This window comes from Bos javanicus, chromosome 14 (genome assembly GCF_032452875.1).
Source record: "Bos javanicus breed banteng chromosome 14, ARS-OSU_banteng_1.0, whole genome shotgun sequence".
In the NCBI taxonomy this organism is placed as follows: domain Eukaryota; kingdom Metazoa; phylum Chordata; class Mammalia; order Artiodactyla; family Bovidae; genus Bos; species Bos javanicus.
The window spans coordinates 17,762,072-17,778,517 of NC_083881.1; the positions used below are offsets into that span (position 1 = coordinate 17,762,072).

Here is a 16,446-nt window from a genome sequence, read left to right on the forward strand (position 1 = left end):
TGCCAGGATCCTCTGTCCATAGAATTTTCTGGGCAAGAATACTGGAGTGGGTTGCTATTTCCTACACCAGGGGATCTTCCCAAACAAGGGATCAAGCCTGCATCTCTGGCAGCTCCTGCATTGGCAGGTGGATTCTTTACCACTAGTGCCAACTGGGAAGACCATATATTATTATATGTGTCACTTATTATATCATTTATATTGTTATATACACAATATATTATATATGGATATATACATATATATATATAAACATATACAATAGTTTTTTAATTTTATTTCTCTATAGTTTTTGATATTTCTGAATAGTAGTATGATATACATTTCTTACTTACTTTCCACCCAGAATTATGTTTTTAGATTTATTACTTTACATACATCTGGTTTGCTTCTAAATTCTCAAAATATAACTAATACCATGGTCAATATGTTTTCCCTTTTCCCTTGAAAGACTTTAACCTTTGATTTAGGAGTTTAATACTGTGCTTCAGGGCTTATGAATATTGATTTACACTAAATGTTGTGAGATTGATTACCAATTTGGTTGCTACATTTTACACTGCTACCAGCAGTGCAAAGAGATTCCTTGTCTTCTTAAATCCTTGCTGATATGTGGTGATAGCCAGCATCTCAATGCTTGCCCTTTGGTTGTGGGAACATGACATTTTCCTGCTGTATCCCTTCCTTCCCAACACAGAAGCCAGATTTTAGTGGATACTCATAAATGTATATCGAATACCATGAACAATTGAACAACACACATGTGACTGAAAGGTAAAACACTTCCATCTGAAATAAATACTTCTGTGGTTTTTTAAATATGATTTTAGTAAGCTTAAAGGATTTCAATACACAAGAAAGTTACATCTTTCTGAGCCAGCTTTTTGGAGCTCTCTGGCAGACGAGTTGAGTTTAGTGGAGGTCAATTGCCGTTCGGATCCAATATTTTATATGCTGTTGACTTTAACAGCTTAACATTTTTGCTAGGGTTTTTTTTTTTCCCCTTGATACATGAAATAATTATGATTTAGTGCCATATTTATGGCAGTGAAAATTCTGTGTATGTAGTAGACATACTTTTTTGGTTGTCTTCCTAATCCATGCCCCACTTTTCTAAGAAGTGACAGAAGGGTTGTTGTCTCTAAAAAGTGGCTACTACCAATTGGACCAGGTATGGACACAAAATCTAAGCAATGTATCTTTGTGATTTGGATATTAAAAGGTAGTTTCTAGCCAAAGGGAAGTCCCATAATTCCCCAAATCTCAATAGCTGATATAGACTAACAGAAGAGAAAGAGTGTTGAAGTTTAACTTGGCCTGTGAGTTCCATGTGGAACTCTTTCAGTCTTCTTCCAGTCAGAAACGAAGAAAAGAAGTCTTCTTCCACTTCTGAGCACGTGCAGCCATATCAATGTGGCAAGAGCAAGTGTTCTGCTGCATAGAGCTGCCCAGAGAATAAATGTTGTGTTTTTTTTTTCTTATGAGGCTAACTTAGCATATCTGTGTTCTCAACAGTTGCCCTCCTATCCATGCTAAATATTAAAAAGTCATCCCTTCAACGTTGTTAAGAGGCCATGCTGATAAACCGGCTAATTTAGGCAATAGTCTAAGGATTCTCCACAAGGAGAGGCATTTAATGGTTGTGTGTAAACTTGGGAAGCCTAGGTGAAAAAAATTTTAGCTCAGAGTTTCCTCAGGATAAACTAAATTAATTAGATTTTACCCTAGGAGTACAAAATCTAGACATACTAGTTTTAATTAGTCTCCAAAAGCAGTGTGACTTGGGTGTAAGACAATTAAGGAGCTATAAGATGTCCAACAGAGAAGGCAATGGCACCCCACTCCAGTACTCTTGCCTGAAAATCCCATGGATGGAGGAGCCTGTTAGGCTGCAGTCCATGGGGTCGAGAAGAGTCTGACATGACTGAGCGACTTCACTTTCACTTTTCACTTTCATGCATTGGAGAAGGAAATGGCAACCCACTCCATGGTTCTTGCCTGGAGAATCCCAGGGACGGGGGAGCCTGGTGGGCTGCCGTCTATGGGGTTGCACAGAGTCGGACACGACTGAAGCGACTTAGCAGCAGCAGCAGCAGCAAGATGTCCAAGTTCACCAGAGAACATGGAAAATATAAAAGTAGATTTTAGAAACGGAACCTATACATATATATATGGGCTTCTCTGGTGACTTAGTCAGTAAAGAGTCTGCCTGCATTGTAGGAGACCTGGGTTCAATTCTTGGCTTGGGAAGATCCCCTAGAGAATGAAATGGCAACCCACTCCAGTATTCTTGCCTGGAAAATCCCATGTACAAGGAGTCTGGTGGGTTACAGTCCATGGGGTCGCAAAGAGTTGGACATGACTGAGTGACTAACACTCGCTCATATATGTGTGTGTGTGTGTGTGTGTGTGTCTGTGTGTGTATGGAATGGCAGATGTCTTGGCCAGTTGTCAGGAGTCCTAGAAACAGAAAAACTGGAAGATCAGGGAAAAGGAGGTCTGAAGGAGAGGCATTTGGTAGTAGTCACATATGTGGAAATATTTGTATCGCAAGTTAATGCCACCAGAGATCAAGGACTGTTTAACAGAAATAATCAAGCAGATGTAATGACTGAACCTGCTGCTGACTAAAACTGCCATTCTCTGTCACTGGCCACCCTGGTGCCAGCACAATAGACATATGAAAAGAGGGGCTATTTGGAAACAGATAGAGGTTGTGCATGTGGCCCCAAATATGAGTTCCCATTCACAAAAGACTGATTTAGCTGTTGTCCCTGGAAAGTGTCCAGCCAGTCAGCAGCAGAGACTGATGCAGAATCTCTAATACTGCATCACTCCTTCGAGAGATCAGCCCCAAACATGAGGGCAAGTTGACTCCATTGGGTTTCTTCCACCCTGGAAGGAGCAATGACTTATTTCCATTGACTGGGATAGGATAAATATTGCCTTTAATACCCTTAGTTTACTTTTGCTACCCCAGAACCTCAATTGACATTATTTCAGGGTTAGCAAGGTATTTGAACCACCAACACTGGATCCCACATACTACTATAACAGACCACAGAACCGATTCTGTAACAAAAGGAGAAGTAATGAGTACTTAACAATGGAATTCAGTGTTCCTACTATCTGTTGCCCTGCCTGTAAGTCTTTGGCCTGATAGAATGGTGGAATGAACTGTTGAAGGCACAGATGAGCACCAGCAATAAAGCTTTGTGAGGAAAGAGAGCCATCCTCCTGGATTAATATGTACATTAACTTTCCATGATACTGTGCCTCCACCCTATGCAATGCATAGGTCTAGGAACCAAGATGTAGAAGTAGGAATGGACCCATTTATCATGATTCCAATCAGTCGCTTAAGGAATAACTTGTGTTTCTATACCCACAAATGTGAGCTCTCTAGTTTCTGGGCTTAGAGGTCCTGGTTCTTAAAGGAAGAATGTACTAGATAAAAGAGCAATGTGAAAGTGTTAGTTGCTCAGGCATATCTGACTCTTTGCAACTCCATGGACTATAGCTTGCCAGGCTTCTCTATCCATTGAATTATCCAGGCAAGAGTACTGGAGTGGGTAGACATTCCCTTCTCTGGGGGATCTTTCTGACCTTTCTGACCTTTTGATCTTTCTGATCAAACCCTGGTCTCCTGCATTACAGGCAGATTCTTTACTGTCTGAGCTACCAAACAGCAAAAGTCCTATTTAAATTTAAGCTGTAGCTTCTGCCTGAGTTTTGGGGACTTTTAGTGAATAGCATACAAGAAGAGACGTCACCATTCTAACAAGGAGGAATGTGTTTGTCAAAGAAGTGATCCATGCCAGTTCTCTTGTCATATCCTTGGCCAATTTTTATTACAAGTGAAAGAGTGCAGTAGTTGCAGCTTGAGAATAGCCTGGTGACCAGAGGCTCATATCCTTCAGGGATAAGATCCTGTGTCACACCACCAGGTAAGCCATCTAGATTCTATTAGAGACACTAGCTGAGGAGAAGATGTATCTAGAATTGATGAGAGAAGGATATAATGAGTATCATGATGCCAGCTTCAATGGTTCAAGGAAGTCTACTGGGAGAAGACACCTGTACTTGGCTCTGCTCAACTTGTTTTTATATGTTTCCTCCATCAAGAGACCAGCCAGTCTCCTGGAGGAGCTACTCTGGGACTTATCTGAAGAGGTGGATCTAGATGCTGCCGAGAGTACACTATCGTGTTCTCATCCACATTTCCCAGACCAAGCCTGCAGATTTAAGAGACGTATTCCCCAGACGCTGGGAGTGCAGCTGAATGACAGCCCTAACCTGTTAATTCTCCCTGGAAGTTGCCTGGTTTAAAAAGTATATGAGACAGCAAAAGAGACACTGATGTATAGAACAGTCTTATGGACTCTGTGGGAGAGGGAGAGGGTGGGACGATTTGGGAGAATGGCATTGGAACATGTATACTATCATGTATGAAATGAGTCACCAGTCCAGGTTTGATGCACGATACTGGATGCTTGGGGCTGGTGCACTGGGACGACCCAGAGGGATGGTATGGGGATGGAGGAGGGAGGAGGGTTCAGGATGGGGAACACATGTATACCTGTGGCGGATTCATTTCGATATTTGGCAAAACCAATACAATATTGTAAAGTTTAAAAATAAAATTAAATTAAAAAAAATAATAAATAAATAAAATAAAAAGAGCCTCTTTGGGACTTCCTGGTAGTCCAGAGGTTAAGATTCTGCACTTCCACTGCCGGGGGCATGGGTTTGATCCAGTCAGGAAACTAGTATCTTGAATACTGCAGCCAAATAAGTAAATAAACATAAATAAAAAATAAAGATAAGATAAAAAGAACCACCTTCTCGAGATTGCATCTACTTCCCAGAGGAAATTTGCATATCATGATGGCTTAATGTAGGAATATCAAACACTGCTCTCTCACTCCAATGTGGGCTTGGCTAAGGCCCAGTGTGGTTGCATCATTGCTCAACTTCTTCCTCTGTCCAGTTACGCTAGCTTCCCTCTCTTAGATCCAATCCTACGAGTACTCCCTAACAAACTTTCTCTATAATAATCTCCATCTCAGGGTCTACTCCCCCAGGAACCAGATCTGCAAGAGTAGCAATTAATTAATCAGTTCTTAAGTGCTTTAAAAAGTATTAATATCTCCAAACTGCGAGAGATTGCTTGCTTTGAAATAACAATATCAAAATATCTGCTGTTTTAAAATTCTATACACATAAGTTGTGAGATTTTACTGTATAAAACTGTCTCAAAGGGTTCTCTTAGCATTTGGTTACCTTTTAAAATCAATTGTTGATATCTTTTGCTATAGCAAAGAAAAGATGGGGAAAGAAAGCTTTATCAAAACGTGTGCTAATTTTACCCTTGGCATTATATTATCATATACAATCTCTAACAGTTGCATGAAATAGATATTCAAGTCAAATACTTCTTCATCATGTCGATATGGCAGAGGTAGTTATATTGTGAAGGCAAAGAAGCCTTTCAGGCTTGTAACTTACATGGGCTCTTGCAAAGATTTTTCTAGGAACCTTGGCACTATGCGCTTTGTGGTGTCTGTAAATTTTGCAAAGTGTTTCCTAAAATTAGTCTTCTGAAAGAAGGACTCACGATTTATGTAAGTTTCAGGCGCCACGAAACCTGGATTTGCTTTGGTGCTATTCAATGCTTTGGATTTTTTCATATTGGCTCTATGCTCAGTCAAACTGGGCATTGGCTCCAAGTGAGAGCCAGCATTAATTTTATGCCACGGATTTTTCCTGTAATGTGATCAAAGTTTTCGGTGAAAGCTTAGTTTCTTTCATTGAATTTGGATTGCTATTCCTCTAGGACTTCCATTATTTTTTGAGGGCAGAAATGAGCTTCTCATTATCAAGATTTCTAGGTTTTCAGCCTAAAAAGTTTCTAATCGCATCACCATGCTGGAGCAGGTTGATAGAATGTGAAGAAAATTGGCCTGCACACCAAAGAAACATTTCCAATAAGTTTTCCCCGACCTTAGGAGTGTGAGAGCAAGACTTAAAAGTGATTCTCTGAGCATTTGTCTTACTCTGTGTAAGAAACCATAACTCTCAGCCAAGTGTCTCTTTCAACCTTGTTTGCTCTTTAAAATTTTTTTTTCTGGCCCAACAATTCCCCCTGTCACTTATCAATAGGGCATGTAGTCATTTTTACTTAAAGGTGAAGGATTGTCTGTAATGGTAATGATTAAAGCTGATTTGAAATAAAGCAAATGAATTTGTATATGTTACCAAAATTGATAATAATTCACATCAAATTCTTTCAAAGCAGCTACATACTTTGGGACAAGCTTTCTGCTATTGAACAAGATATTATGATGAATATAATGATGAATATTGTTGAATATGTAAAATAAATTTTTTATTTTTAATTTCAGCTAAAATTAGCATTGGTCTTTGATTATCCATGTTTTGAATGCATGATATAAAATTGTTGATCTGACAAAATTTCTCATTGTTTTATAAGTGTTTATTTTTAAAACATATTTTTTTTGTTTACACATTACCGTATGTCTGAGAATACTGCAATGAGTTGCCATTTTCTCCAAGGGAATCTTCCCTACCCAGGGATTGAACCTCCATCTCCTGCATTGCAAGATTCTTTACCACTGAGCCACCAGGCAAGCCCAACTTAAAAGCATATTAACATGGCTTAAATAATTTGTTTAAATACTTTTCCTTTTTTTGAGAGGAATTATGGGAGAATACTATCTCTGAGTCCTTAGTCATGGATCCTGTTCATCTCCAGAGCTTTTTCAATTTTCATCAGATGCTATGATCATCTTACATAGGGACGGGGCTTAACTCCACCATTTGTAGCTGCTTCTTACGCTTTTAAGTGGCACCAGTGATGAAGACCTCGCTAGCGAATGCAGGAGAGGTAAGTGACGCAGGTTCGATCCTTGGATCAGGAAGAAGGGCACGGCAACCCACTCCAGTGTTCTCTCCTGGAGAATCCCAGGGACGGGGGAGCGCGGTGGGCTGCCGTCTATGGGGTCGCACAGAGTCGGACACGACTGAAGCGACTTAGCAGCAGCAAACAATACAGATCATGGTTTCCTGACCTGGAATCTACTGAGGACTGGTCTAAGAACAGACACGAAGGTCTCAGAAAACCTCTCAAATGGAATCCCAAACCACACATATCTGGGCATTTTTAAGTGCTTTTGAAACAGTTAATTATGTCCTATAAAATATTTTATGTTAATTCAATACTTCAGCAATATAGAGATGACCCATTAACTGTTTCTTCATGGGACTATAATGCTTTGGGGCTGTTTTCTAAATTTAGATGTAGTTTATTGGTTCAGAGAAAAACCATCTTCTCCTAAGCATATTTTTGTTGAAATTCAAAAACTGATTATAATCACCATTTCCCACAGAAATAGCCTGTCTTAAAGGTTGTGACCCTGTGAGGTGGGTAGAAAAATGTCTCTCATCAGGGAATACATTTCTCACCATGAATTTATTCCTTTAATCCACTCTAATTCAGGGAGTCTTAGCTTTCTGTTTTCAGACTTTGGAAGGCCTAGTGTTTGTAGAAAGATGAATGTGGCAAAGGTTAGGAAAACACACAACAACAGTGAATCTCATTGGAAGGTACATTTCTGTCTTGAAGCAACATCGTCTTTATTACACTCAGCACAGAGGCAGGCATTATTTTTAGACAGGGTCATTCTATGATCTTACACTGCACTCAGATCCCAATAATATTTTAATGACAAGAAATCCAAACACTTATCAAGACAAAATAAACTACATGATGGAACAATGGAAAATGGATATTATATGAGAAAGTGAAAGTCCAATATTCTCTTCTCAGTCAAATTAGAGAAAATCAGGTTAATTCAGTGAGATAAGCTGGTAGACTAAGACTAAATATTTTTAAGATATCCATTCTCTCCAACTTAATTTATAAATGTAATATAACCCCATTTAAAATTCCAATAGGATGCTTTAGCTGAATAGATTCTAATTACTTTTAATTCAATAAAGGTAAAATAACATGGCACAATTGTTTCCCTGAAGTGGGAAGCCTCCAAACTTATTCTTATAGTTTTTCTTTATTGAGTACTGTTTATAGGTGGCATCTCCTCTATAAAGCTTTTGGTAATTTCTTTCAATGAAAGTAACTGTTCTTTTCTTTGATCCCATGAGAAATTCATCTGTACCATGCTTTTAGGATGTACTAATTCCTACCATGGGCTTCCCTGGTGGCTCAGTGGTAAAGAATCTGCTTGCAATGCAGGAGACACAGGTTTGCTCCCTGGATCAGGAAGATCCTCTGGAGAAGGGCATGGCAATTCACTGCAATATTTTTGCCTGGAGAATCCCACAGACAAAGGAGCCTGGAGGGCTACAGTCCATGGGGTCGCAAAGAGTCAGTGACACAACTGAAGCGACTGAGCACACACAGCACACACACACACACACACACACAAAATTCCTACAAAGGTTATATTTCTGTACATTTTACCTCCCTAAAGAATACAATACTGTGTGCTCAGTGGTGGCAGACTCTTTGCGACCCCGTGGAATGTAGCCTGCCAGGCAAGAATCCTGGAGTGGGTTGACATTTTCCCCTTCAGAGAATCTCCCTGACCCAAGGATCAAATCCAGGTCTCCTGCATTAGCAGGAAGATTCTTTACCACTAGTGCCACCTGGGAAGCCCCCATCATGGCGATGTCTTTATCCTTAATGTAGCCTGCCAATCCAAGTGGGCTGCTACATTAAGAATGTGCTTGTGCTATTTACTTTCTAAGCTCTAGTCCTACGACAGACCGTCTGTTAGAACTTGTGCTTTCATCATGAGCATAAAAGCTTTCCAAAAACCAGTCCCCAAAGAATGATTTTCAGTTGACGTCCAGTGCCAAAAGGCAGAGGTGTGGTTTTCAGAGCATTCCCCCAGCTCCCTTGCCTTGCAAAACTCTGCTGTCTTCTCATTAAAGTTGGCTGTGCCAAGCAGGCAGAGATCTCCCGCCCTCCCCTCCCCCAGCAACGTGGGGAGAATATGTTTCACTCTTTTGGATGTTATGTTCTTTGTCTTTCAGGGAGACAGGCCCGAATGATATCAGTTTTCAGCAAGTCTCTGGCTGCCATGAGGAAGCAGAGACTGTCAACTTGTTGCTTCTCCCAGTTGAAGCCAGAAATATATCTATGGTGGGAGGTCCCAGGGTGTGCTCCGCAGACTGACACGTTCTGTGTGGTGGAGAACAACATGTGCTCATGCCTTAGTGAGGACTTCTTCCTCCCTGTGATGTTCTCATTTTTCCAGCCCTGTTCTTCTGTGACCTCCCAAATCTGCTTGGCAGTTATACACAGTGGGTACATCTAGAAGTTGCTGAGAGAGGGGGGGAAAAAAAGTTTCTAACAGCTGCTGGTATAGACAGAGAAGAAACTTATCTGCATTTTGACAAAATTCAGTATTTTAAATTTAAGGTAGAAAAATAAAAATTTTTTTTCAGAATTGAAGTTAGAGACAAGCATAATGACAAATTAAGTTCAAACTAAGTCATTATCTAGCAAATGATAAGGAATTTATTTAAGGAATTTTAATTGAGCTCCATGTATAGAGTTATAGGGACCAGCTTAACAGCTGCAATATCTTTGTAAGACAGTCACTGACCCAAAGTGCAAGTTTGTGTAATCCCTGGTAATTTATAATCAATGATTCTAGGGAGTTCTTTCAGTCTTATTACAACATACAATCAAAGTAATTGTCAAAACTATCAAAAGAAATAGGGACTTCCTTGGCAATCCAGTGGTGAAGACTCCATGCTTCCAATGCAGGGGGCACGGGTTCCATCCCTGATCAGGGAAATAAGATCCCATAGCTGTGTGGCATGACCATATGTAAATAAATCATAAAGTTACAGAGTTTTAAAAAAGGAAGTTTATTTTAAAAACTGAAAAATAAGGTGTAAGTGAGAGATCAACATTTTCTCTAGTGTTGTAAAATATGTTGTACCGTTTAACATATTTGTTGTATGTAGCTGAATTTAAGGAGCTTCCCTGGTGGCTCAGATGGTAAAGAATCTGCCTGCAGTGTGGAAGGCCCAGCTTAGATCCCTGGGTAGGGAAGATCCCCCAGAGAAGGAAATGGCTACCCACTCCAGTTTTTTTCCTGTAGAATTCCATGGACAGAGGAGCCTGGTGGGCTATGATCCATGGGGTCGACTTTTACAAAGAGTTGGACACGACTGAGTGACTTAACTCTTTCTACTTTCAGCTGAATTTTTAAAAATGCACATTTACTAATAGATACTGACATAGCCTACTGCTATCAAGAATATGTTTAGTAAAAGAGAACAATGTTTACTGATGACTCAGGGCAATGGTTTTCAAATTCTGTTTGATGCCTAAATATTTCCCTCCCAGCCCAACATAAAGGATAATTGTGTTAAATACACTAATATTTATCAACTGAATTAAGTACCAATATTTATAAATTGATTGTGAGGATTAAAGCCAGACCAATTTATTTATTATTGCCTTCCAATCTACTCAGCATAGTACATCTATTACTTACATGAACCCAAGGATTCTCCATAGAATCCACACCACAGGTTCCTAAGGTTTTCTGCTCAGTTTTATAGCTGTGAATCTATAAGGTATAATAACGACTATCAAATTATACCAACTCCAGCGTGACCTTAATACAATCAAAAAACAGGAGTGATGGCATCAATATAAGCAACAATAATACAAAATAAAATACATTGTTTGTTTGGATTTTGAGACTAGTATTGCATTAAGAACCTTATTGTATCATTATCATATTTATTCTTCATAATGACCTCCTTATAACGTGGGTATCATTTTAACCTTTCTTTTACACTTAAGTAAGCCTGGGATTTGAGATTTTAAGTAACTTCCCCAAGGACATGCACAGCATCAAAGATAAAATTTGAATCTATCTGATTTTATACAACTTCTTGCCAGTAATTTTACATCCTATGTTGTAACAACTTCTGCATCAGTTGAGTGTCTTTGTTAGACTCCAGTTTCCATAGTAAAATGTCAGCATTCCTAACTATACAGAGTTAAATGTAAAAATACTCTGCAATTCAGAACCCCCCCAAAATGTACAGTAACATCAGGCTGTGTTAGTGAGTACAAATTCCAGTTGTTACTGACCCTTTCCAGGAAAAGCCAAAATAAAAGATCTGATGTTTATGGAAGGTCATTTGAAGACCATGCAGTCTATTAATTCTTAGATTTTCTATCATTCAACTATGTATCAAGCAAGAGGAGGAGAAATTTGAGATTGTGAAAAACAAAAATTTGTACCTGGGCACTTTGGAAAAAATGTATCACTAATTAAAATCATACATACAGAGAAACAGTTTGATTTAGTCTTGTGTTTGTTTCATTATGCTATAAATATATTGAATTTGAGGCTCTTATATGATAGATGTGGAAATTTTCAATAATGCTTGGAGTTATGTACTTGAAATTAGGGAAAGAATGTCAGAGTTATGAGTGGAGATTTGGTAGTTAGCTAGAGCTAGAGGGAGGGCTGGATAAAGCACAAGCTGGAATCAAGATTGCTGGGAGAAATATCAATAACCTCACGTATACAGATGACACCACCCTTATGGCAGAAAATGAAGAATAACTAAAGAGCCTCTTGATGAAAGTGAAAGAGGAGGCTGACAAGGCTGGCTTAAAACTCAACAGTCAGAAAACTAAGATCATGGTATCTGGTCCCATCACTTCATGGCAAATAGACGGGAAAACAATGAAAACAGTGAAAGACTTTATTTTGGGGGGTTCCAAAGTCACTGCAGATGGTGACTGCAGCCATGAAATTAAAAGATGCTTGCTCTTTGGAAGAAAAGCTATGACCAACCTAGACAATATACTAAAAAGCAGAGACATTACTTGGCTAACAAAGGTCCGTCTAGACAAAGCTATAGTTTTTCCAGTAGTCATGTATGGGCTGTGAGAGTTGGACTATAAAGAAAGCCAAATGTCAAATAATTGATGCTTTTGAACTTTGGTTTTGGAGAAGACTCTTGAGAATCCCTTGGATTGCAAGGAGATCCAACCAGTCCATCCTAAAGGAGATCAGTCTTGAATATTCATTGAAAAGACTTATGCTGAAACTGAAACTCCAATACGTTTGCCACCTGATGTGAAGAACTGATTCATTTGAAAAGACCCTGATGCTGGGAAAGATTGAAGGCAGGAGGAGAAGGGATGACAGAGGATGAGATGGTTGGATGGCATCACTGACTCGATGGACGTGAGTTTGAGTAAGCCATGGGAGTTGGTGATGGACAGAGAGGACTGACATGCAGGCACAACTGAGTGACTGAACTGAGAGGGAGGTGACAGTTGAAGTTATCAGGAAACAACTTTCAAGACAAAAGTAAAAGAGTAAAAGAAGCTATAAATGACATGTCCAAAACTCTTTTGCCAAGGATGATGTGAGATATAGGTCTCCTTCCTGCTGCAGTTTGTTAACAAGCAGTAGTGTGAAATGTGATTGCCAAAAATAGTTTAGAGATTCTGGTAGCTTGAGCCTAGCTTCATGAAAGTGAGTGGTATTCATAATGGTGAAAGTAGAAGGGGCATAGGAAGGAAGTTGCTGCTGCTGCTGCTGCTGCATCGCTTCAGTTGTGACCGACTCTGTGTGACCCCATAGACGGCAGCCCACCAGGCTCCCTCGTCCCTGGGATTCTCCAGGCAAGAACGCTGGAGTGGGTTGCCATTTCCTTCTCCAATGCATGAAAGAGAAAAGTGAAATCGAAGTCATTCAGTCATGTCCAACTCCTAGCAACCTCATGGACTGCAGCCTACCAGACTCCTCCGTCCATGGGATTTTCCAGGCAAGAGTACTGGAGTGGGTTGCTACTGCCTTCTCTGTAGGAAGGAAGTAGAAGCATCCTGGCCTCTGATTCACATCAGTGACAGTGTGCTCTTGGATTCAGTAGTACAAAGGTGCTCTTTCTGGCTTCCAATCCTCCAATCCATCATACAATTTTGTAAGTAACTAATTTCTAGGACTCACACCATACTCCTTGAAATATGTAGAGCGGTTTGCTTCCTTGCTAGACTCTGACTGACACAATGGTCGACAGGAAAATGTTTTTCACATGTGAGTCAAAAATAACAAAGACTGACACACAACCATTGCTTTAAAAAAAATAAGAGTTACTTAATGGTACTGATAAAGCAGCTTTGGTACAATGGTGAGAATGTATATAATAATGATGGTGTGGTGGTGGTGATGATGATGATATTAACACTTATTGAGTGCTTACTGTGTGACAAGCATTCTTCTAATTGGCTATCTGTTTTCACTCAGTTGTTCCTACTATTACTGTTTGAAGCATGTGTATTAAGTGCCTGTATTACAGATGCAGAGACTGAAGAATCAAGATTTTATATTCACTGCTCAGTATTACACAACTTTAAAAAACTGATGATGTCATTGGAAATCCCACAATCTGATGTCCAAATTTATGCTTCTAATAACTATCCTGTTCTGCCTTGAAGTATGAGTGCAGAGTATAAAGGAACAACAACAAAACAACCCAAAAGATGAGACCAAGAGTGTGAATTATCATGGTAGTCCATATGTAAAATGTAATAAGAATCATGGAAAATGGAAAATGAGCCAGATTTAGAAAGAGAGAGTGTAAATAGTGGACCATCAGTCTTTGCAGTGATGATCTAAAGAAGCAAGTATGGCTGTGCTTAGGGGTGAGCAGTCTGAAGTGAATTCAATATGAAGGAGCAGAAAGGCTTGACCATCTGTGTGACCTCAGTTTTGTGAATGAAGTCTGTGTCTGTTAAGAGTCCTCCACAGGCACTGGACATCCCTGCCAGGTCTTGCTAAGTGTCCCAAACTGCAAGACCTAACTGTACTTTGACCTTGAAATGGTTCTTTCCTTTAGCTAATTATGTAGACTATTCTAAGAAGTAGGTGAAGGCAATCACAGTACTTTTTTTAAAAAATATTTTACTCATTTATTTATTTGACCATGCTGGGACTTAGTTGTAGCATACAGGATGCTCCATCTTGGTTGCAGCATGTAGGATCTTTAGTTGAAGTACGTGGAGATATTTACTTGAGGCACGCAAACACTTAGTTGCAGCTTGTGGGATCTTTTTCCCTGACCAGGGATAGAGTCTGGGCCCCTGCACTGGAAGCAGAGTCTTAACTGCTGGACCACTGGGGAAGTCTATTAATATTTGCTCCTGTCATATATAAAATGGGCATAATAATTCTGCCTCATGGTATTATAATCATGATGCAATGACTAACATTTTGTAGGCTTCTAAAAAAAGTTAGTTCCAATTTTCACACATAATTGTAGCAAGAGGTGTGTCTGCAATTAAGTTCCAACATGACCATCTGGGAAAGTTCAGGCATTTACTTTTACCTGAAGGAAGAATGACAGTAGAACGCTGAGCCCTGGATTCTCCTAAGCAGAGAAAAGAAAGATAATTTTGAAAAAAAAAAAAAACCCCACAGTTTTCAAAAACAAATGCTTTTGCAAAGACAGAGAATCACAGTGACTCACGTTATAATTGTTCACATATTATATCCCTGTTGAATATTACATACACACAGGGCTTTAGTGATCTTAGCTGAAAGATGCTTTCCAAGAAGAGATCATTTAGCATTCATCTTTAATGAACGATATGTCAGCCTTAATTTACAGATATAATCAAGTGAGAATTCATTTCCAGGGTCTAATAAAGAATTTTACTAGGTTAAAATAGGGCATAATTTCCCATTTAGCTTCCAGTGCAGTTTTCTGAACATACAGGGAAGGAAAGCCAGAATAACGAAAGTTCTAGGGCATGAGAGTGTGAGTGAGAAAAGTCACTAAGTGTTCATAAAGGACAAACAAGTTGGACAAGGACAATCATAAATTAACAAACAAACACCACCTTGAAACCTTTGCTTACCTGATTGCAAACCCCTTTGACTTCAGTTAAGTATCACCTAAGCTTTTATACTTGTTGCTGTTGTTTAGTCGCTAAGTCGTGTCGGACTCTTTCGCGACCCCATGGACTGCATGTGGCTCGCCAGACTCTGTTCATGGGATTTCCCAGGTGAGAATGCCAGAGTGGCTTCCCATTTCCTCCTCTAGGGGATCTTCCTGACCCAGGGATCAAAAAAGTCGCCTTGCATTAGAAGGCAGATTCTTTCCACTGAGCTACAAGGGAAGATTTTATACATAGCGTCCCTAATATTTTAGGTTTCATAAGAACACAATTTACTTCAACAAGATTGTGTAAATTTATATTTTTTCTAAACCATTGATTTCCACTGTTGACTTCCCCCATTTATTTAATTTCAGAACTTAAAATGCATATAAATTCAGGTGGTTTAGAGGCTCAATGAGTCATGTCCTACTTCTGTTACTGTTAAAATATCCCCAAATATATATGCCATCCTTTATCCTCAAAGATGAGTCTGCCGATGGCAATCAGTAAGAAAAAAAGTCACATAATTATTTTTCAAAAAAAGGTAATGAATTTCTGTAGATCTCTTCATAACTTCTCAATTGAGATTTGCACTCAATAGCATATTCTAGGCAAGCTAAGGAGACTGTTCTATTTTTAAAAGATTATTTTTGAAGGACCATTATGAAAATTTGACCTAGTTGTAAGCTGAGGATACGATGATGAAATTAATCCATGTAGCTAACAAAAATTTATATTTACAATTCTCGTGCATGCGTGCTAAGTCACTTCAACTGTGTCCAGTTGGTCACTTCTGGTAAGTCACTTCAACTGGTCACTTCTCTGTGACCCTATGAACCATAGCCAGCCAGGCTCCTCTGTCCAAGTGATTTCTCCAGGCAAGAATGCTGGAGTGGTTCACCACGCCATCCTCCATGGGATCTTCCTGACCCAGGGATTGAACCTGCCTCTCTTACATCTCCTGTGTTAGCAAGCAGGTTCTTTACCACTAGCACCACCTGGGAAGCCCTCAATTCCCATATGCGTGGTCTGTTCAAGGGATTGACTATAAAATCAACTCTACAATGTTGTCCTCATAAAAGGATAGTAGAGGAGGTAAGCATATAGTAGAGGAGATAATCATTAAAATAGGTAATTACAGAGAATTCCCTGGCTGTCCAGTGGTTGGGACTTGGCACTCTCTGCCTGGTCCCAGGTTCGATGCCTGGTTTGGATCTAAGATCCCACAATGCCACAGAATGCAGCCAAAAAAAGAAAAAAAGAAACCAATCCTTGAAAAACAGACAGCTATATTGCTGTGCTCTAAAAGTAATGATAGAGAGATAATGGGTTATTATTAAAATATTAAGAATAGAAACAAATGTATATAACCTGGAGTTAAAAGTAGAGTTACTAAGGAAGGTTTTACTAAGGTTGATAATTTGTGAATTTAGTTGTAATAAATGAAAAGGAATTAGCTAAAAGGAAAGGTC

At 39.4% G+C, this 16,446-nt stretch overlaps 1 pseudogene; it reads left to right on the forward strand.

Moving 5' to 3' along the window:
* Positions 1-3,990: 3,990 nt before the first annotated feature.
* The window catches only part of LOC133260164 (metalloendopeptidase OMA1, mitochondrial-like), a 171,769-nt pseudogene continuing 159,313 nt past the window's right edge, over positions 3,991-16,446 (forward strand).